The sequence below is a fragment of the Lactuca saligna genome, chromosome 4, assembly GCF_052625555.1.
Source record: "Lactuca saligna cultivar CGN05327 chromosome 4, ASM5262555v1, whole genome shotgun sequence".
In the NCBI taxonomy this organism is placed as follows: Eukaryota; Viridiplantae; Streptophyta; class Magnoliopsida; order Asterales; family Asteraceae; genus Lactuca; species Lactuca saligna.
Window position 1 is genome coordinate 92,438,628 of NC_136420.1, and position 23,553 is coordinate 92,462,180.

Sequence of the window (23,553 nt, forward strand, 5' to 3'; positions counted from 1 at the left end):
CCAACGATCATCCGGAGAATTTCCAATTCTCCCCCACTTAAGACACTGACAGGTAGTCGCCGGTCGCCATCACCGATCTCCCCAAGCACCTTGCAGGAATCAACACATGCACTCCAAATGTTTTTCACCAGCACCAACAACTTTCATACAAATCATGCTCCCACGCTGTACAACCCGCTCGAAGGCGACCCAATCTTCAACTATCCATTCCTCATATTACAGAATCCAACTGGCCTCCAAACTAACGCCGCATCCGCCACCAATCCTCATAAGGATAATCAACGATGGCTCGAAGTACAATCCTATAACCATAACGATCCCTCAGGGAACACAAGATACTAAAACGAAATCTCGATCACAACTCGCCAAACCCTCAAGGAACAACGAATACCACACGAAAACCCGAAACGCAATTCCATAACCAACCAATGAAACTAGCAGATATCAATACTCTACAACAATCATAAATAATCAAAACAGTAGAAAGAACATACCCGTAGCAGCAAGCTGAAAAACACGACCCTAAGCCCTTGGGGGCTCCGCTCCACCCTGACCTCCACCTGTGATCCTCAACGTAGTCGGTGCTGGAGCCTGCACCGATCCCGCAGCAAGCTGTGGACAGTTGACCTTCAAATGTCCAACCTGATGACAATGATAGCATATCCTCAAATCCCGAACCGGCACAGACTGCCGACAATCCCTCACATAGTGTCCCTCCTTCCTGCACTTGCGGCATGCTCCACCGGACCGACAAACCCCAGCATGACCCCTTCCACACTTACCACAGACGTGGCCACCCTGATCTCCCGTCCTGAAATCAACGGTCTTAGACCGTTTCGTCGCCGGCTGCGACTGAACCGGAGCTTGCCTCAGCTCATGCATCTGTAACTCAATCTCTAACTCACGCCGCCTGGCGGCCTCCTGCAACTCCAGCAAAGTCTCGCACCTCTGCGCAGACACAAACTGTCTGATGTCCCTCTTTAGCATACCCAGATACCGGGACATCTGGGCCTGCTCCGAAGCGAACTCAGGGCAAAACATCGCCCGCTCAGTAAACATCCTGGTGATTTCCGTCACCGATTCCGAATCCTGTTTCAGCTCCAAGAACTCCTAAGCCAACCTCTCCCTCTCGACCTGTGGAACATAACGAGTGCTGAACATCTCTCTGAACCGATCCCATGAAATCGCAGCCCTCTGCGCATCCGAGTACGATCCCGTGGTCAATCTCCACCAATCCTTTGCTCCGAGCCTCAACAGGTTCAAAGCACATCTCACCCTCTGATCAGCAGGGCATGAACACGTGAAGAAACATCCCTCCACATCTGATAACCATCTCATGGCAACGATCGGATCCTGAACTCCGTCAAAAGTGGGAGGCTCCGTATTATCGAAGTCCCGATACTGAAAACCTCTACTGGCTCCTCCCCCTGCCGCCGCTACTGCTGCGGTAGCCGCCGCGGCAGCCGTCTCCGTGAGAGCTGCATAGCGCTCATCAAAATACTCCACCATGGCGGTCTTGATCGACCCAAACAACTCTGGCAGCTCAGCCCGAAACAATGCGGCAACCTCATCATGCAGGATCTCACGAATCCTCGCATCCAACTCGTGCGTACTCATCTGGCTGACAACCTCTGGCTGTGCAGACCCACTTGGAACTCCCTCTCCTGCTCCTGATCCTGACCCGGATCCACTCCCAGTGTGCCCTGAAATCTCCATACTGAAAATAAAACACCAAATCTCAGACATCTTCCACTACCCCGGGAACCAGCTCTCATCCCAACCCTAGAGGTCATGGTTTATGAGTCTGTGCTTTCAGTAATACGGGCTCATACTACCTTCCACACCAACCCATATTTGTATGAAGTACTCCCACAACACCCTAGCGACACACATAGCAACGCTCGATCCTCACCACTAGAGGAACACTAGAAATCCCTCACAAGGAACCCTAGGCTAGCAGGCATCATAAATCAGGCAACTCATCAATAAATCCTGAAGATCCCTAGCCTAACTCTAGCATGCTGTTCTATCAAAGCTCTATAAAACAATTGCCATGTATGGTATTTTGGGGTTACTTACTGGCTCCGGCTGATCGTACCTCCGTGTCCTCCTTTACTTATTTTGAAAACCATTTTAATTTCTCTTTTTGAAAACTCTCCTCGATTTGAGACTGGAGTCACACAAGTGTTCCTCCAATTCACTCAAACCAAGGCTCTGATACCAACTTGTAACGTCCGAAAAACACAACCAATTTAAATTTTTCAAAACAACCCGATTTTCATTAAAATGTTTACAAAAAGGTTTTCAATACAATTCATTTAAGTATTCCCAGAATCACGTTGTTACAAAATCATGAGGAACGGTACGATCGCGCCTTCGCCTTGCCTCAGTCTCCTGAAGAACCTGAAAAACATTAAACCACAACTGTAAGCCCGAAAGCTTAGTGAGATACCCCCAAAATACCAACCACGTATACGCCCTTCCAGGCCGTGACCTTCCGGTCCAAAACATATAAAGCATACATAACATAACAGAACATAGAACAATCATGCATATCGGGTGTACCGTGACTGGTCCGCCGTATCGGGCCTTCAGTCCATCGGATCCATCCTCCGGGTCTAGTCATGTCCTTCGAGTCTACAGTGGGGTTGGTCCGCCCGCATCGGGCCTTCAACCCACCTGGTCCACTCTCTAAGTCTACAGTGTGACTGGTCCGCCCGCATCGGGCCTACAGTCGGCCTGGTCCACTCTCCGAACCTCGGCACGTCTGGTCCGCCCACGTGGGGCCTACAGCCTATCCGGACCGCTCACTGGGCCTTCGGAACAACCGGTCCGCCCTGGGTATTTTGGCCTACAGCACAAAGCAGGACCCGCCTCAACCCATCTCTAGTCCAAACAACCATGTGCACAAAACATACATTCATATAACAGTTATAATCAACAAACCGAGTAAACAGATCACATAGCATATCATTACCCTAACCGGGCTACCGACCTAATCGGTCACTAGCATAGCATCACTCTGCATATCGAGATACTGACCCTAACAAGGTCCCCCTAGCATGTACCATCCTAACTACCAGGATGCAGACACAACCAACAATAACATGATAAACGTAACTGAATCTCAATACAATAAAGGGCCGGCCTTGGTGCCTTAGACCCTGTTGATATAGTGAGGATAACTCACCTCGAAACTGACGGCTGAAAAGATAAGATCCCGCTGCTCCGAACTCTGACACAAACTCCTCCACTGAACATCAAACAACAACCCAATAAATACCCATAATTACCAAAATACCCCTGGAAGACAACTGGTCAACCCTGGACAAGTCAAAGTCAACCCCTGACTGACCCTACTCGCCGAGTCAACCCGATGACTCGCCGAGTCCTTATGCTCAGAACTTCCCTCAATTAGCGACCCAACTCGCCGAGTCACCCCAAGACTCGCCGAGTGCAACAACTCTAAGTCCACTCGCACCCAACTCACCGAGTCATCCCTTGACTCACCGATTCATCGATTCAACCAGAAATATTGGGACTTCCTCGACAAGACTCGCCGAGTCCAACTGGACTCGTCGAGTCCAACTGGACTCGTCGAGTCCAAGGCCATCATCAACCTACTCGCCGAGTTGTTCTTCCAACTCGTCGAGTTCAAGGCCATCTTCAAGCAACTCGTCGAGTCCACCCATGTGACTCGCCGAGTACCACCGGTCTGAATCCATACAGAAGCATCTCAGGCCATGCAATTGATCCAAAACATAGATCCAACCTCCTACAATCCATCCATCACGTAAAGTGGCAAACTTTACGTGAATCTAACGAGATCTAAGCCATTTTCACCTTAGAACCAAGGTTTGGGACATGGTAGCTTCATTAACAACACAAAGATTGGGGCTTTAATGCTCTTAATGTCTTCTCCACTCCAGATCTGAGGTAGCAACCTCAGATCCATCCTCCAACATCAAAATGTCACACAACCAAGCACCCCACACAACCCAAAATGATGGAATTAGAAATTCACAGCCTAAGGACGAAGATATTACCTCCAAAAGATGCCTCAATAGCTGCTAAACTCGAATCCAAGCAAAGCCCTTTGATCCAAACCACTTCTCCTTCAAGATCTCCTCAAACCACACTTCTACAAGCTCTAATTTGCTCCACAAATGATCTCTCCATGAACTTAGGGCTTCTGGAACTCAAGGGGGGAATAAGGGAGGCTGTGGAGTGGTGTAATGCTCTTTATATAGGGCTCAACCCCGGAAATTAGGGTTTTCTTCATACAGCACCTACTCGCCGAATCCATCCTTGGGACTCGTCGAGTAGGCCACTAGACACGCGACCAAGCCGCGACCTGACTCGCCGAGTCTACCCATGGACTCGCCGAGTCACCCTCCAAACTTACACTTTTGGTCCTTCAACTCTACTCCCGCGATTCCGGGATGTTACAATTACATATGCTTTTAACACTGACAGTCGTAACAAACAACCGTTTGAACTTACAGAATATATTATCGTATTATTTGTGAAAAACATTATAAATTGTTGTATTTTATATTTTCACAAATGTTTTCCCACATTATAACAGTTAAAAGCATAACATTTGAACTTACAACATTGTTTTGTCCTCGGTAACACTCCACAGAGATACGCGAGTGGAGGATAGTCATTTGATCTTTCAGTATTATTACTAGTAAATTTGTTATTCCTGTAAATTGGAGACACGTCCTCGGAGAACACTCCACAGAGATACGTGAGTGGAGGACTGCCCCTGTAACCAGAATCTCTTAGATAGGGAGCGTGACTTGAGTGTATAGATCTATACGGGACTGACTACCCTACACTTGGCTGCTAGCTACAGCCGAACCGAAAGGTTCAAGGGTGGCGAAAGTCATAAAGTGAGATGGACTACTTATTACCATAATTAGTCTATCGTATAGTTATTAAACTCGCAATTTGGATAACAGAGATTTACTTTTTAGTAATAATGGGTTTAGTAACTAGTTTACTTTGTATTTATTAGTTTTATATACGTGTTAAAACTAATATATTTTCAGTGTACATCTTTTACATTACATTTTGGATTGGTGAACTAACATACACTTTACAAGGATAACCAGGTTTTCAGTATACATCTTTCACATTAGGAAAATATGGGATTTTCCTGGGATAACAATTGAACATAACTAGAACCATGTAACATAACAGATAACTAAGCTTTACATATAAGAAAATATAGGATTTTCTTGGATCGTAACATTTTCAGAACCCAAAAGGAAACTCGTACATTTTCAAAAAACAAAACCGCTTATGAACTCACCAGATTTATGCTGATTTTTAAAATGCTTGTATTCTCAGGTCCACATTAGACAGGTACCCGATGATCCTTTTGTCGAAGACGGAGTACATCGAAGACACGTCTTGCTTTTGTTCATATATATATATATATATATATATATATATATATATATATATATATATATATATATATATATATATATATATATATATATATATATATATATATATATATATAGACACACACACATATGTATCACACTTATACAACTTAACTTTTGAACAAATGTAAATCTTCATATGTAATGTAATGGTTGTTTACTTTGCTTACTATGTGCACTGGATTTGATACTCAACGTGGAGTCCACCCCGAGAATGTTTCCGCCTTGGTTTTGAGGGTGTGACAAAAAATGACTAGACTTGGATATGACTAAACTAAGTTAAACAACTGTCAAGCACAATCTAAGGTTCGCCAAGGATTGGTTGCTTATGGGTAGTTGGAAGTATAGTAATGAATGGACCATATCGACATTATTATGAATAGATAGGATTCTATTTAAAATGAGTTGCCATATGGAAAATATGGAAATGTTTCCATAATGGGAGTTGGATATTAAGAATCTGTGTAGATTAGAAAATTTTATGTAAGAAGGATGTTCAAAGGAATGTACTTTGAAGGTGAGACTTCATATCTATGGAGTTGTCTTGTAACAATCTCCAGTAGTGCACTTTGTAATTTCATTGGCAACATCTTTGTGACTTTGGTTCTATGTCATTACAAAAGGATCATTGCATTAAATGTTAGAATCTAACATATTCGAGTAGTGGCAAGAGTTTGGTATTCTTACACATGTGATAAGGATTGGGAATTATGAAATGCGCATCATTGAAAATGTGTTCAATTGATCTATTTCACAAAGTAAGGACTATAGGTAAACATAGTATGCATGCTTAGAGCATGGGATGACTATTGTTTCAATTCAAGTATTAAGTTGATTATCCGAAACATTATACGATGAATAATGTGTAATCAATATGCTGATTAAATAAAAGGTGTTTTATTTATAATCAAAAGTTGTGAGGCCATAATGGATTCGATTATTCTTGTGTTTCACTTCGCATGTTTTGACTTCCAGAATAACTAGGTTATTCAGACATCCATAGTCAATCATACTTTAGACATAGCAAAAGTTTGCTGCAATATTCATGAGTGTTCCAGAAATAAGAATTAAGTATTGGATTAAACCCACGCTCACATGAATCACTTCATGGATTTTATCACGAGTGATTGTGAGAGGATAATATCTTATATTCTTGAAACGGAGACATATAGTTGCAGTTTACAAGTTGGTTGCACATTGATGATATGTAAACGGACCAGTAACTTTGTGTTATAAAACGTATCGTTTTGTGTGATTTGATGAGTAAATAGAGAAAGCATATGAGTCGAAGTTTATCTGTTCCTTTTACCCAATGTAACATAAAAGCGATATATGTGGGCCCCTCGATGATTTAGTGATGACACCCTAAGCACTTGGCTAAGCCTGGACTAAGTTGATGTGTTCAATTGTAGTATGTTGTTAGTCGTCTTAAATAGGAAATCAGGAAACAAATATTGGACAAAGATTGATTATAATCCATGTTTCATGTCCATACGATATCTTTTAGAACGGAGGAATATTTGATCCTTTATCTAAGGACACGTCACTGACTAGGTTAGAGTTTGACAGTGGATTTTGGTAGCTAAAATTTGCTAGTCAAAATTTGATGTTATACTTGCAACTATAGTTATTAGACTTATCTAAGTGGGAGACTGTTGGATTAGGTGTCTAAGCTCATAACTATAAGTGGACTGTACTTGAATTAATAGTAGCAATGTCCTTTTGGGTTGCCTTCAAACCTGGAGATTAAATAGGATAACTGTTGGAGAGAGAAGAATGATTTATTAATTTATTACTTGGTTAATAAATTAATTTGAAATCAAGATAAATGATTTATTAATGTATTATGGATATAATATGTTAATTAGAAATCATATTTTTTAATTAATATTTAATCAAAAATTAATTTGGAACTAAATTTAGGATTAAAGGAATTAATTAAAACTGTAGGGACTAAAGATGACAATGTTCAAAAGTTGAGAATTGAGCATTCTAGAACCTCCCTTAGAGGTGGGGAATGAAATCTAGAGTGTCCTAGGTTTCCTTGGGTTCTAATGGTGCCTTGGAAGCCTTAGGGAGGAACTTCAGAGATTAGGGTTATCTAAGATACAACCGCCTTATCCTAAACCTTCCTTATCACCTATATAAACCACTATAGGTTTGGATTTCGTCCCATGCACTCCAAGAAAGGCTTAGATCCGAATTTTCACTTCCCTTCTCTCTCTCTCTCTCCATAGTAATCCTTGGTTGCTAGGTTTGTTTGTGAGCCATTAGAGGCATGACGCTTGAGATGCTTGCTACCAAAGTTCAAGATCTTCAAGGTTTTGATTGTTATTACAATATAACAATAAAGGTATGTATCCTAACCCTAATTATATGTTAAATTCGAAAATTACATGTGCCTCCTAGAGTTTCTAGTTTTTGTATTCAATGCTTGTATGTCTAATAGTGAAAACATAGATCCTTAAATTAGGGTTGCATGCACACATAGGATTGTTTGCTATGTATAAAACCCAAAAGCACTTATGCAAGGAAACATTGTCTAGCAGCCGATAGTGAATAAGGAAGCATCACAAGATTGATCTAGTGTCTATGCTTAGGTCGAGAGTTATGCGAGGGCCTCACTATCTATTCTTGTCTGATTGACGATTTGGGATTTGAAACACGACCCGAACGCCTAATGGGGTCTAGCAGTCTAGGGTTCCGACTCGTTTTAGTTTTGCTTGGTATTTTTTTACATTGTTTGAAAGACCATGTGGAATCCTACAACAATCACAGGAGTGTTGTAAGACTATGATATAGCCCATAACATTCACTTGGATGAGATAGGCCATTGGAAGAGTGTTTGTAAGATTGTGGAAGGAACACCTCATTCGCGTGGGTTGAGTCTGACCCATCATTATTATTTAGCCGCACATTTTTAGGCGTTAAGGCTATTAAACCCGCATTGATGTATAGGATGGATTGTTCACATGTTGTTGGGTAAAACCTCGGACCATCGAGTTAAGAGTAAGGAGTCTGTTTCTCTCAAGGTGGGTTAGATGTAATGTGTGGGTGTATGTTTCATCGTCGGATCAGATCTAGGGATTCTTTCAATCAGTGTGGTTAAATTGTTTCATATCATATTATGAACTACTGATTATATGAATTTTATGAGTGGGGTCCATTAGTCATTTGTTTGATATTATTAGGTCTCAAATAGTTAGTCTTATTGGTATGGTTGAGAGTTAGAACTTTTTAGGGATTTGGGAGGCTCGGTGACCAACTGGTTTGGATCATGTGAATAGTAAAAGTTTGTTTGTTAGAAGTATTACTTATGCATCAAAAAGTCACTTGCTGAATATTTGGATTTGTGGATCCCCATTTGCTTGTGGGTTGTTTACAAGGAGTCTGGATACCAATGTTGGGTATTGGTTTTGAAACTTCTAGTATTGAAGTTCGTTGTAAATGTATTGAAGGATTTGTCTAGTGTTTATACACGTACACTGACATGGGAGTTTAGACGCAACGAGAGATACTTGTATTGACCATTATTACACTCGTAAGAGATGTGGGTTACTGATGACTTTGTAGGAAGTAAAGTGTGTATTTAAGGTCTTTTAGACATGTATTTTGTATTTGAGATATGTTGAAATCCATGATCAAGATGTGTTAGGAATTCATTATGCATGCTTTGTTTGTGATCCTCGCCAGGGAGTAGGGGTAGGTATGATAAGAGGATGATCATCAATCTTAGGGTAAGGTTTCTATAGTTTAGAACGATGGGTTTTCGATTTTGAGAAATATATTTTTGGAGTTGTTTTGTAGTACCAGTTTTGAGAGTTCCCCAGATTGAATAGTTTTCTGTATGATATTGGTCTTATAGGTGGGAAGAAAGAGGTAGTTGTTGCAGTTAAGTGTTTTCAAGTGCTGGGTTTTTTGTTGACATCATTAGGGTTTCGAGTGGTCTCTCGATACCAATTCTATTCTGAAATCAGTTTCGGTCAAATGCCAATTTTATTCAGAAATAAGTCGGTTCAATACCAACTTCATTCTGAAATCAATTTCGTTATGATATCAATTCAATTCTGAAATCAATTTGCCTTATTTAGAATCTTGTATAAACGTAAACAAATATGTGTACTCTGATCAACAAATCAATCTATTACATTTAAATACAATTAGTGAAACAATTCACCAACATCTTGTAGCGATATATATGTTGCACTCCAAGATATGATCGAAAAATGAGAATTCACAATCACTGATAAACTTTGATGGGTGAGGGTTTTGTAACAGTATATAAATATCAATGTAGTACATGACAAACCTTTTGCAATGGACGTCCCTAAGCAAAGTTAAAACATGTATGCCCTTAAATTAATCCCTCGCCAATAATTTAACACACTTTTCTTGGCGATGGAAAAAATTCATCCATGATCCATTGAAAAATATTTCAACAACCGAATATCAATGAATTGTAAGTTGGTGATAACCTAACTTCTAGTAGTGACATGGTGAATACAATACTAAAAGCTCCAAATGAAAAATTCAAAAATTATAAAACGATATGATATGATATTAAGAAATTTAATTAGTTATATTGTTATTCCAGAACCTAAATTTAAAAATTCAATAGTTTTTTAATTAATCTAAAGTAGACCTAAATCAATGTGGATGGAAAAAGTAGGCATCTAAACGTCTACAAGCCAAGTTCCACACCGCACCAACAAGTACCAATAGACTCAACCCTACCCTTAAGAAACCAAGCCCAATATTAAACCACCACCTTACGGATTTTACTGGTGGTCTCTTGATCGCAATCCACATGAGACATGGGTACCCAAATGTTAAATGCAGTGCAATCCCTCCGATGATTAGTGCAAGGGTTTGTAGAAACAGGAACGCCACCGATATAAAGAAGGTCAAACCTCCTTACAAAATCTTGATTCCCATACGAGTTAACTTCCAGCATTCCCTCCCCGTTTTGCTTGCATACACACGTTCTAAGTTATCGTAGACCGCCATGTTGTAAATTTGGAAAGCAGCAACACAACTTATGACAACTTGCACATATATGAGACCAAGGACTGGTTTTGATGAGTGGTGGTGGAGGGTGGTTGGGAGTGTCGTTAGTATTCCTCCATTGGTTGGAATCTGCAAACATTTTTAGCTAGTATTGAGTATTTTATTGTGGTTAAACTTAAATATTGGTCGTTTTTTCATGGCAGATTACTATTACTAACCATGTTTTTGAATGCCCAATATCCAACAATTGCAAGGGGGAAGAAACACATTGCAATAATAACATATGAAGCTATCACTCCTTTCCACATGAGCTTTGCTGATGAAAGATTTGGTGTTGATGGCATTGTATCCTTTTCCAACAAAAGAAACAATCGTTAATAATTAACGTTAAAGGTATTGATTTAGGGTTTGTATTGTGCCAATCAATCCGGATGAATAGCTTTAAAGAAATGTACCTGTATCTCTAACACAACGATATGACCTCTAAATGCAACGACAATGATCCCAAGAGCATTCAAGATACTTCGGGCTCGACCAGCTTCTGATGCCACTACTTTTGATGGATCATAGACAGTGTCGTTTGCCCTTCCATTAGCAACGAACAATACCCATAAGGTCGTACAATATCCAATGGCCATTATCCCTCCAATAAATGAGACCAAAGCTACTGAATACAAATTTGGACAAAACAGGGACACAAGAATTGCTAATGAAATGAAAACCAAGAACCATTCCGTGGTTGTCAAGTTGGAAGAGCAATCGTCACATATGAGTTGATAGAATTGTTTCATCGCTCCACATCTTGTGATTATGAATTTCATAAACGTGCCTGTTGAAAGATACATCACCAGAAATAGGGAAAAAAGTTTCTCGAGCTTTTCACCTGCAAAAATCATTCAAAAACAAACAATCAAGTTAATTAGTTACATAAATATATACTTTTTCTACGTTTATTACTTTAACAAAGGAGTCTTAATGATACGTACCAAAAGAAACAATTGAAAGTTGAAGGTATCGGCTGTAGCGAGTACCCGAGACGCATTCATGAAGACTCACTAACAACCCAATGGTGTAAAGCTGCCATAGAAATGCCACACACAAACACATAATCCCCTAAAACCTGAAACAAGAGTACTTTAGGTCGTTGGATTAAGAACAATTAAATATCCTTTTATATGGCATACATGATTCCATACGAAGTATTATATTGGGCTTACCAGCAGAGGTATACGAAGGCGAGGGGAATAAAAAGTGTTTGGATTCTGATTCCCGAGCGAAGTAAGTGGAATGTTGCGGTCCACGAATTCCATTTTCTTGATCTGGTGATGGGAAGCCACTCGTCTGGTGTTCTGTTGACTCCATTCTGGTCATCCTTGGAATCAGATTGGGAAGTTGTCGAGTTGTTCTTCATCATGCACATGCTTATAACATCACCTTCATCATTCATTATATGAATCCTTTTCTCAAATGCGCCTTCATCTTGCTTACATCCATCCACCATTTCACCCATAACTCTTTACACCTGTCTCAGTTAAGTTCAATGTGTGCGTTCCAAGAGGGAGATTTTGATGACTACTTAACTTTGAAGATAGAATTCTAATTAATTTATGTGATTGGTCTCTTTACATCTGCTTCCCCAAAGTATGTCTATCTTTTCGAAGGAGATGAGAGAGATTTTGATGGGTTTAGTTAAAGAAACAATTAAGGCAAAGGCCACTTTATATATAACAATATGGTCGATGACTGTTCATTGTCAAACATGAAATAGTTGTTGTTTGGATTCATGTTGGCTCCACTCTAGAATAAAATGGTACACACACTACTAGAAAAAGGCTTTCTTTGACAGGTGAATTACGACATACAACACTTTTATGACAGACATAAAAGTTGTCATAAAATTTATGTCATATATTGTAAAATATCAATGATTTACGACAGACAAAATTGTTTGTCGTAATTTTATGTTATATTTTACATATTAAATCAAAATGATTTTTATCTGTTAATAATCACAAACAATAATACAACGTGAGCACTATATAGTCAGGTTTAAAGGATGTGAGTTAAATATTAAAATCAATAAACCATTAGATTGGTGCAAAAAATTAATTACAAAGCACGGGAAAAAAACTCAAACTGGCGAACCAATTCGAAAAAGCTCCACTTTGGTGTGAGGAAAAAAAAACAAAAATATGAGTGTTTATAAAAAAAAATTATATTTTGGTGAAAACTCTAAAAAAACCTGAAGAATGATCTTTCTAATCGGTAGGTTAGCATTATTTTTGTTTACTAACCTACAAATAATAGTTATTATATATAAAAAACGATGCATGGTAGAAATTCTGATATATAAAAATGAAAATTATGCATGATAATAGCTAGTAAAACACCAAAATTTTAAATGAAATAAGTGTTTGGATGGTTTGTAAAAAGAAAAAAAGAGTTGAATGATTGTTTCTATAACAAAAAAAAACAAAAAGAGTTGAAGGATCATTTCTACAACGTGGATGATTTATGAATAGCAAAGAAGAATGCAGGGCTATTTCAATAACATGGATTCCAATTTCAATAAAATGAGGTTTTTTTAAAGTATTACGATATAACCTCCTAAGAGCATCACTTTTTCTAAATTTGCAGCATTAGGCTACAATCGCCGCCCCTCTCGCTAAACACCCGCTACCAATATTTACACCATCTTGTATGAGTCGCTAGGGACTCACCAGTGACGAATCGCAACTGTAGTAGCGAGAAGAGAAAGAAGGAAAAGATTGAATGTGTTTGGTTGAGGTTGTTTTTATTTATTTATTTATTTATTTTTCAAAACAAAACCTATTAAATTTCTCTCACAACCACTCCCTACCTTTTTTAGCATTGATAATATAAAAACCTATGTGGCAATAAAAAAAATCCTAAATGCGTCGCCAAAATCACATATCCAAAATTCCACCAAATGGGTCGACCCTAAACCACATATCCTAATTATACAGATGAATCCTCCATTTAATCTATCCAACAATCTGATATCCTAATCGATCCTTATTTGATCGAGTTTCAAAACCACATATCCACTGCCCCAGATCTGATACTTTCGGGCGCCGCACGACAGTTGATCTTAAGTTTCCGGTACCTGATTGTGTAACATTATGTTTTAAAATAAAATAAATAAACAAAACAAAATAAATGAAATAAAATGAATAAAATAAAATAGATAAATAAATAAATAATAAACCCTAAAACCCCGAGATATATTTTATATTTTATTTTATTTTAATCATAAATCCGTAATAATTTATCATTTTAACCATAAGAAGTTAAATGATATAATTTCTAGAATTTAGGGTCTATATTGTAATATTAGGACTTGAATCCTAAAAGATTTTGTGAAGCGCAGGTGATTAGTAATTATTAGATTTAAATTGTAAAGGAATTGTAGAGGCAGGGACCAATCTCGTTAAAATACATCCAAGTTTGGTAAGACACGGACTTCAACGCGTTACCCCTCCGGTTTTTTGAGTGCAACACCCGAAAACCCTAGCTCTGCAACACTCTTTCAGCCGCCACCTTAATCCCGGGCATCCCAGCCGCAGCCGGCCAGCTGCTGTGAACAACCGCTGCCGCCACCTCCGTTCCTTGCTGCACCGAACCGACGAGCATCGCGGCTACCTTCCCTTCCGGTGAAAACGAATGGCCACCGTGAGTGCGTCCGCTGCCACCATTCCTCCATCTTCTTCTTCTTCTTTCTGTCGCCATCTGCAACCGCAACACGGCAGTTGCCGGTGCTGCTCCGACTGCCCCTCGCCTTCTTTCTGTCCTGCAGCAGCTAGCCGCCGCCGCCGCTCGTACGACCCTCCCATCCGCTATCCGCTGCTCCGGTCGCCGTACCACCCCCGAAGAGGAAGAAACCAAAAGTTATGTATCTAGCTTTATCGTAGCTTTCACGTCATAACACACTTGTATCTACATCTGCCTATGAGTCAGTTCAAAAGGATTTGGATCACACACAACACAAACACTCCGGTCTCCATTATGTGTAATAGTTTGTGTGAATTTTTTGATTTAACAACACACACAATATGCATCTTCCTTAATGTGTGACCTAAAACATAATTTGAATTGAGTATATGCTCTGAATATTCGTGAATTTATTGAAATTTGGATTAACTTATGTGTTGAAGGCAACAACGATTGCGGCTTTTGTGAGAATGACAGTTGAAGATTCAAAAAAGTTAGCTTTTACCAGAATTCTACCCTTCTTGGGTTGTTTTCTCACAGAGACAGAAGTTGAGTGATACTTTTCTACCCTACATTCTTCCTGCTTTTGTACTTTCTCTCTAGTTTCTTTCTATCTTTTTCAGGGACTGATTATTCTGCTTAATCTTTCAGTTGACCTGGCTTAATGCTCATCTTACAAAGATCTGGCCCTATGTTGATGAGGTCAGTTTTAAATTTTAAACCCCTCTATTCACCATCATTATGGTAATATGTTTATTATGTGTTTTTGGATTGTCTTGGAGGCAGCATCTGAAATTGATAGTATTACCTTTTGCTTTTATCCTTTCATAGTAAGAATATTCCACATATTCTTGAATCTTAATTATCAATTGTTTATATTGTTTAGGAGTTTCTATTGTTGAAGATGGAGGTGAAGGAATAACTATGGAGTTGGAACTGAATTGGTAGTTGAAAATAGTTTATTTCAGGAATCATTGGCAACAATGTGCTGAAAGCTTCCTCAACTCGATCGACTGAGCATGCACTCTAAATCAACACTTGCCCAGTGTCCAAATACCTACATCCACCTTTACCAGCCTATTAAGGGTATTTTGGTCATTTAAATTTATTCACATTCTGGTTATTTGACAGATTGAAAAACCCAAACAGATAACAATAATGAATTTATTACCTTTGTTGGAATAGAACAACAACCGATTGAAACAAGAGTGTCGATTTTTGCATCTTAGGCCTGGAAGAATTGATAGAAAGATTGAATTCCCAAATCCAAATGAAGATGTAAGTATTTATTTAATTTTAATCCTTCCTGTTCCTCTAAAATAAGCCTTTGTTAAGTTGATATAAACATGGACCTACACATTATTAGCAGAATTTCATGTCTGATAGATATCCCTAACCAGTTTGTAAGGTAAGTTCTTAACCTGTCTCGTATTGGTCTATGTAAGCTTTCAACTGGGCCATTTGTTTATTTTTTGTTATTTGACTTCTATACTGAAATTAACTTTCAGTTACATCCTCTCTCTTTCTCTCAAATATTTAGCAAAAATAATGTTTTAATATTGCTAACGGTTAAAACTTTATTTAATCTTAATCTTTTTTCTTCATCCACGGTTAAAACAATCACTGATGCCAATTCCATTTTTGCCCTTCAGATTCCAAATATACCCGGCAGGGGAGCTTTACAAACATAAACCATGGCTTTTAAGGGCTTTACATCTTAAAATTTGTGGAAGGTGTGTACAGTAACATGCATATACTAAAATTGTTTGTATTAATTCAAGTTTCTATTAACAGATTATTCTAGTGTTTTTTTAATTACAGCTTCTGGAAGGTATTTAGTGAATATTTTAGTTTTGAGTTCAATTGTTTTTATGTAGTTTTGGGGGAAGAATGAATATACAGATGTTGAGCTTGATAGGGTGCGTGTAAAATGGGATACTTATGTCATAAACTTAATTTATAAGTGATGCATTTGACAATTACTTTTTGATGAATTTGGAACGTATTTTTGAATTTGACACTATAGTTTGTATAATTTAGACAATAAATTTGTATTAGTTTGATTAAGATTTGGTAGGATATATATATATATATATATATATATATATATATATATATATATATATATATATATATATATATATATATATATATATAATTTAAAAAAACTATAAAACCTTTGACATACAAAGCATGTCGCAAAAATATGTCAAAAATCATATTGTACAAAACATGTTGTAATTTGAAGTCGTAAATGTTTGTCGTAAATACAATAATGTTACGAATTATGACAATTAAAGTCAGTCGAAAACGCATGTTGTGTATATACATCGTAATTGTTGATCATAAAAGTCTGTCGTAAACTTTATAACAGACCTAATGTTTGTCATTTTCATTTATGATAGACCTAATGTCTGTTTTCTTTATGACAGACATTTGCTTGTTATATATATAGGTATTCATGACCTTTTTTCTAGTAGTGACATGTGTGTCACTTTATCAGCTCTAGCATGACATGAATACGTATGACGTCTATGCTTACCATTATGTTATACATAATAATCATAATAAAGTCAAGTTATTCTAAAAGCTGTAAAAATAGATCTTAAATTACTTTATCTATTCTAAAAGCTGTAAAAATAGATCTTAAATTACTTTATCTTTTGACAAAATTGCAAAAAATATCTCGTGTATGTAAATCTTTGAAATTTAGTTTAAAACTTGATTTTTTTGGCTTCATAGTCATTTTAAGTTAATTTCCTTGTGTTTTTTATACGCCTGAATTGTGAAATGACTGTAATTCATTTATTTTAATCTTCCATTTCCCCAAAATATGATGTCATTTTCTCAAATATTTTCCTCCCAAATTCCAATACAAGTTTTCTAAGGTTATTTTCAATATTGAAGATGAGGAGGGCATCGACGTCTTTTGCACAAATGAAAGATTGAGAAAAATATAACCACGGTTGATGATGGTAAGGGCATTTACATCATTTTCACAATAAAGAGATCAAAAGCGAGTCCATGTCCCATATTTTTTGGTGGGACAAAAAATTGTAATGTTGTCCCCATTAAGATCAGTTTCGGTCAAAGTCAATATATATATATATATATATATATATATATATATATATATATATATATATATACACACACACACACGATAGATGATCATACTTTGGTTTCATCATCTAAAACTTTTTCCATGAGATAAAGGTCACAGAACTTTGTCATCTCCAATAGAACTTCCAAAACAGTAGATCTCGCAGTTGCTTGATTCTACAATAATATACAACGAAAAAACATAAATCACATGATTGAAATATGTATGAAAAATAATAAGGATTAGTTTTTCATTTTTTTTATGGAAATAATGAAACTGGTTTTTTAGACAAAATATGCAAAACTGAAACATGGTTGCTTAATCAATGTCTTGCATTAATTAGTATAAGTGTGAAAGGTTGTTGCATGAGCTCATTTTTAATTTTATTAGTATGACCATTTAAAATGAGATAATACGCAAAATCAACTTATTAGGTATACGAGTCAAAATTTTTGTCTAGAAAATTGTTAATAATAATTTTTTTCCAAATAGAAAGCATTTATAAGATACAAAATTATTTTACCTAAATATGAATACCATAAATTAATTGGTTGCAAAGTCCATGTCAAAAACCACCGTGTTTAAAAAATTGGTATAAAGGCGAAATATTATTGCATAAATACGTATTTAATTCGGAAAAAAGAATGTAAAACACGGTTTGCACAAACATTTACCCCCTCCCCCACCACTGTGTGTGTATGCGTGTGTGTTGTGTGTGTGTGTATATATATATATATATATATATATATATATATATATATATATATATATATATATATATATATATATATATATATATATATATATATAGAGAGAGAGAGAGAGAGAGAGAGAGAGAGAGAGAGAGAGAGAATTAGGTTTAAATGTGGATTGACAGCTATTGTACGGACGTGTGGACCATGCTATTTTGTGAAAATGACAAAGAAAATATGTTGTTTAATAATATGAATACGTTCAATCTTATATAATGATTGTAATTATTACGCATTTTCACTAATTAAATCGTCTATAAGGTTATTATAGACTTTTTTTTTAATTATTCTCATTCTGTTAGAATGTTATCAGGATGTTGATTGAGTCGTATTCTGTAAGAATGAAAATAAATGAAAATCGATGGATGAAAATAAAAATGAATTAGAATTAGTGAGAATCCATTAAAATAACAACAGTTCTGTGAAATTGAACGTATTTATATTACTAAACAACATATGATCTTATAATTATTATAAAAGAGCATTATTCACACGTCGGCACAATAGTTGTCCATTCACATTATAACCTAGCAATATATATATATATATATATATATATATATATATATATATATATATATATATATATATATATATATATATATATATTGCTAGGTTATAATGTGAATGGATAACTATTGTACCGACGTGTGAATAATATATATATATATATATATATATATATATATATATATATATATATATATATATATATATATATATGAATCACAGTCACAACCTGAAGCTCCTCTGGAGTACTTTCCTCAAGTATAATGCCAAGCAACCGAAAAGTTACCTTCACCAAAATCAACCGAATATTTATATTTTATATGATAATAGGGAAATATACAAAAAAAATCCCAAACGTTTAAGAAAAGCATCAATAAAGTCCTAAAAGTTTTTTTTTAACAGAAAAATCCAATTGTTTTGAGAAAATCATATAACTTGTCATTTGCTGTTCAAATATAGAAAAATATTTTTTCCGTTAATTTGTGAAAAATATTAAATAATTGAGACTTTTCTATTAAGAAAAAACTCTTAGAACTTTATTAAAACCTTTCCCAAAAATTTGAGACTTTTTTATAACAAACTAACAATCAAAAGGTAATAGTTTCGTGGCTATATCAATAATATGGTGAAAGTGCAATTACTTTTCTGAATTTTCCCCTATAGTAAATACAAAAGGTATATATATATATATATATATATATATATATATATATATATATATATATATATATATATATATATATATATATATATATATATATATATATATATATATATATATATATATATATATACCTCCCTTCCATCATTTAATCTTTATCTAACTATTTGTCTCAAAGTAGGTTGCAAAAACAAATACAATAAATCATAATTTATAAGAAACCCAATAGAATTCAAACTAAGATTTTTATAGAAAAAAATACTAACTTTACAGGTTGAAAAATGTCATAAATTACAGTTGGAGTTGGTTAAAGAGACATCTCATTTTACAATATGGATACCCTAATTTATTTTTGAAATATTTTTATTGGTTGAAATTGTATTTTTTTCTGAAAAAGTTGTTTGTAAATAGTTTATTATAGGTTGAATTTTTATAAAAAAATTATAAGAGGATGTTTTATTAGCAACACCCATTACAGTTTGTATTGTTGACGGCAAGAGATTTGAATTTGTTTGAGTATTGACTTGAGAAGGAGGTTTAGGTTGTCTTCCATAGGACCCACTAGGTGCTAAGAGTAGCTTCCATGTAAAAATTACACTTCAAACAACAGCCACTAAAGCCCAAACAGATTGTAAATCCTGTAATTAATTTTATTTTTTTTGTTTAAAAAGAATTTAGAGTGCAGATGATATGATCACAAAACTTGCACATAATACCAAGAAGTTAATTATTATTCATAAAGCACCGGTTAACAAAAGCTTTAAGGGCAAATTTATAGTTTCATTTCATCTACAGCCATTAAAATTTTCATTACTTATTTATTGCTTGAAAGACAATGTATTTTACATTGTATATCAAATATGCAATGTTGAAAAAGTAAGAAATACTCAAAATGTTTGGAAAGCAATATTTGTGATGATTATTTACTTGTGCAATTATGAAAATCAATATAAGAATATAAATTGTGAATTTAAAATTCCTTAGCTTTGCATTTGCCTATGCTTCAATTGGTTAATGATTCATATTTAATATTCATAATTTTTAGGTAGTTTACAAAGTTAGTCCTTACTAGTTTCTTTTAAATTTAATACTGATTTATTTATTTTAATAATTAAAAAACATAAAACGTGTCTCTCTCTCTCTATCTCTCTTTCTCTCTCTCCATTGCTTTGAGACTTGTACAATATGTATTCTTATAGATTCATCTTCCACAAAAAGCCAAACCCGCTTTGATCTTGAATAATCATTGTCTCTATTAGATTGGACAAGAAATAGACGAATGAAAGACATATCGACGGTAGCTACGGTGCAGATGGAAATCGCAAGGAGGGGAAAGGGGGTTCGTCGATACCGACGACCCTTTTGTAGGTTTACTCTTCGTCTTCACTGATCGGGAGAGGGAAGAAGGAACATGAATGTAAGCAGTCAAAATGGTGATCTGGTGGTCCAACAGATCGTGAGAAGGAGTTGATCTCCGATGACCTCCCCCTAGGCTCTTCACTCGTCGTTGGCAGCTACAAATCGAGAGGGAAATGGAACTGATTGGATCGAAGGGAGAAGGAAGAAGAATGGAAGTAGAAGAAAGGTTGTTCGGTGGAGGTTTTGTCCATCGCCAAAATGAAAGACGAAAATGAAGGCAACTTACTATGTCGAGTGACTGTTACAGAGAGGGGGCTGCTTTGGTGGCCTCCTTGGTTCTCCTTCAGTTCCATTGGCAAAACATGATGGATGAGGGGAAAGAACCATCGAAGTAGCAACGGAAGGAAGCAATGATCCTCAAGGGGTGTTTGGTTGTTTCCGATCGACAAGAAGGAGGGGTGTAGGAGGGTTGTCGGTTCCCTTTTTGTCATCTATGGTGTAGAAACAAGAGAGGGAGGGAGGGAGAAAGAGAGAGAGAGAGAGAGAGAGAGAGAGACAATACGGTGTGGGCCAATTTTAATATTAATAAAACATAAAACATTAAATTAAACAGAAAAAACATAAAAAAAAAATATATGAAGAGGGCAATTTAGTCATTTCAATTTTTGGAGGGACCATTTATAGGTAGAAACATGGTTAAAAGGACCATGAAGGCAAAAAAGTCAAGGCTTGGTCTAAACCTCAAAAAAAATCATACCAAGGGACCTTTTGCAGTTTTGTCTTAACTTTTTATATTGTTATGATTAGTTAGATCGGTTTGTCTGCCTATAGACTGTATTGTAATTATCTGTTATATGTGCACATATTTGTTTAGCGGTTGAGGCTTATCTGCTTTGTGCGAAAGCCAATAGACCTGGGCATTCCAACTTGTTGGCTGTAGGATGTGAGTATTCCATCCTGAGGATGATTGGACTCATAATATGTGGGCATTCCAACTTGTTAGTTGTGGGCCCGGGATATTCCATCCAGAGGATGATTGGACCCGTAGTATGTCGGCATTCCAACCGGATGGTTGAGGGACTGGGGTATTCTAACCCGATGGTTGAATAGACCCATAGTATGTTGTTATGATTATATGTGTAGTATTGTATGTATGGGAAGTGTTGTAAAACTCGCCGAGTTGGCTGATTACTCCTCCGAGTACTCGCTACTCGTCCCCTTACTGAGGCGACTTATAGAATCCTGAGTACTCCCTGATCAGCCCATTTACTGAACTGAGTAGTGTTGTAAAACATAGTTAACTCAGTGAATAATATGCATAATATACTTCATGATTTATTATTTAACACACACATGTGATTATTACTACATATATATCTTAAATTTTCAGTAATTATTCACAAAGTGTGAGCATTATGTTTTTTTAGCTTTTGTGTATTTACATGTATCTAATTCGTTATATATTTCAATCAACTTATGATTTTAGCTTATCATTTTGACATATATAATTTCCCTAAAAATATTTCTAAATGAATTACGGAATCTAACTACTCCCCGAGTACTCGCTACTCGGTAGTCGGGCGAATAGGTACCGAGTAACGAGTTCTGCAACCTTGTGTATGGGTATTTTAGGGGAACCTCACTAAGCTCTCAGGCTTACAGTTTCAGTTTATTGTTTCAGGTACATCAGGGGACCGTAGCTGTAACGCCGTAAAATTTCAAACAAATTTTCACATTTAAAAACACTTTATTTCACAATATTATAAAACTCATTGTTACATATATTCGAACATAAGTTAAAATCCCAAGATCATAACATATAAATAAAACTCCGTGTGTGTGTGTATTGATCATGCCGACGCCTTCCCGCGATCCTCACTAGTACCTGAAACACATAACACAAAACAATGTAAGCACAAAGCTTAGTGAGTTCCCCAAAATACCACATATAACACATATTAGCCACTCAAGGCTATAACTCTTGTGGGCCCTTGGGCCCTAACTCTGTGGACCCCTTGGTCCTAGCTTTGTGGACCTTACGGTCCTAACTCTGATATACCCACAACATAAGTCACATAGAAATAATGCAGTGCAACACATCACATAGATAGCATACAAGATACTCGGTCACATAACTCTGGTTACCTACTCAAGGTAAACTATAGTGAGAAGACTCACCTCGGATGTCTCGGGTAATACCTCACTCACATATACACTGATCTAGCCTCTGCCTAAACACATAACAATCATCTCAATCAATAACAACTCTCCAGGCTAGACTAGACTCTCACATGTCCTCTAAGAAGGCTAAAAGACCATTTTATCCTTCAAACGGTCCACAAGTCCAATTGTTGACCAAACCCTAAAAGTCAACAAAAGTCAACAGTCAAATCTTGACCAGACTCGCTGAGTGCACAATTGTGACTCGGCTAGTTCAGTCATGAACTCACGTCCTCTAAATCCCCAATGACTCAACATTCACTTCCCCAACTCAATGAGTCACCAACTATGTGGTTCTCGGGGAAACCTACCCCTACTCGTCGAGTCTATCCTTGGACTCGGCGAGTTCATGTCATGCTCATACTCAAATGACCACTTGAAGTTAAATCTGTTCCTCTAATCCATAGATCTGACCTTCCCAAGCATGATAATTACGTAAAGTTGAGATCTTGATGCTCATGCAAAGGCCCAAAGCCTATATTTGGAGAAATAACCTCAAATATGACATCCTAAGCTCATGTCTCCTAATATCAATCATAAAGATCAAAGGGTTAAGGTCTCTGGACCTCTTTGGATCCAGATCCAAAGCCTCAATACGAGAAGGGACCAAATGCTCATCCAATCAAGCCTCTAAAGGGTCTAGAAAACCCTAACTCCAAAGGTTAACACCAAAACTAAAGAAGGATCGAATCTATACCTCAAATATGCAGTCCATCAGCTCTAAAATCTACAGAATAGCACCCTCTTCAG

The 23,553-nt window shown here is 36.6% G+C and overlaps 1 long non-coding RNA gene and 1 pseudogene across 1 annotated transcript; one reads left to right on the forward strand and one right to left on the reverse strand.

The window, feature by feature from the left end:
- Positions 1-10,106: 10,106 nt before the first annotated feature.
- Positions 10,107-11,976, reverse strand: LOC145039905 (lysine histidine transporter-like 8; annotated as a pseudogene).
- A 2,865-nt stretch (positions 11,977-14,841) lies between these two features.
- LOC145042388 (uncharacterized) lies at positions 14,842-16,192 on the forward strand. The gene is made up of 4 exons (XR_013680650.1): positions 14,842-14,900; positions 15,085-15,284; positions 15,384-15,476; positions 15,851-16,192. It is a non-coding gene; the product is annotated as an uncharacterized LOC145042388 (long non-coding RNA).
- Positions 16,193-23,553: the final 7,361 nt, after the last annotated feature.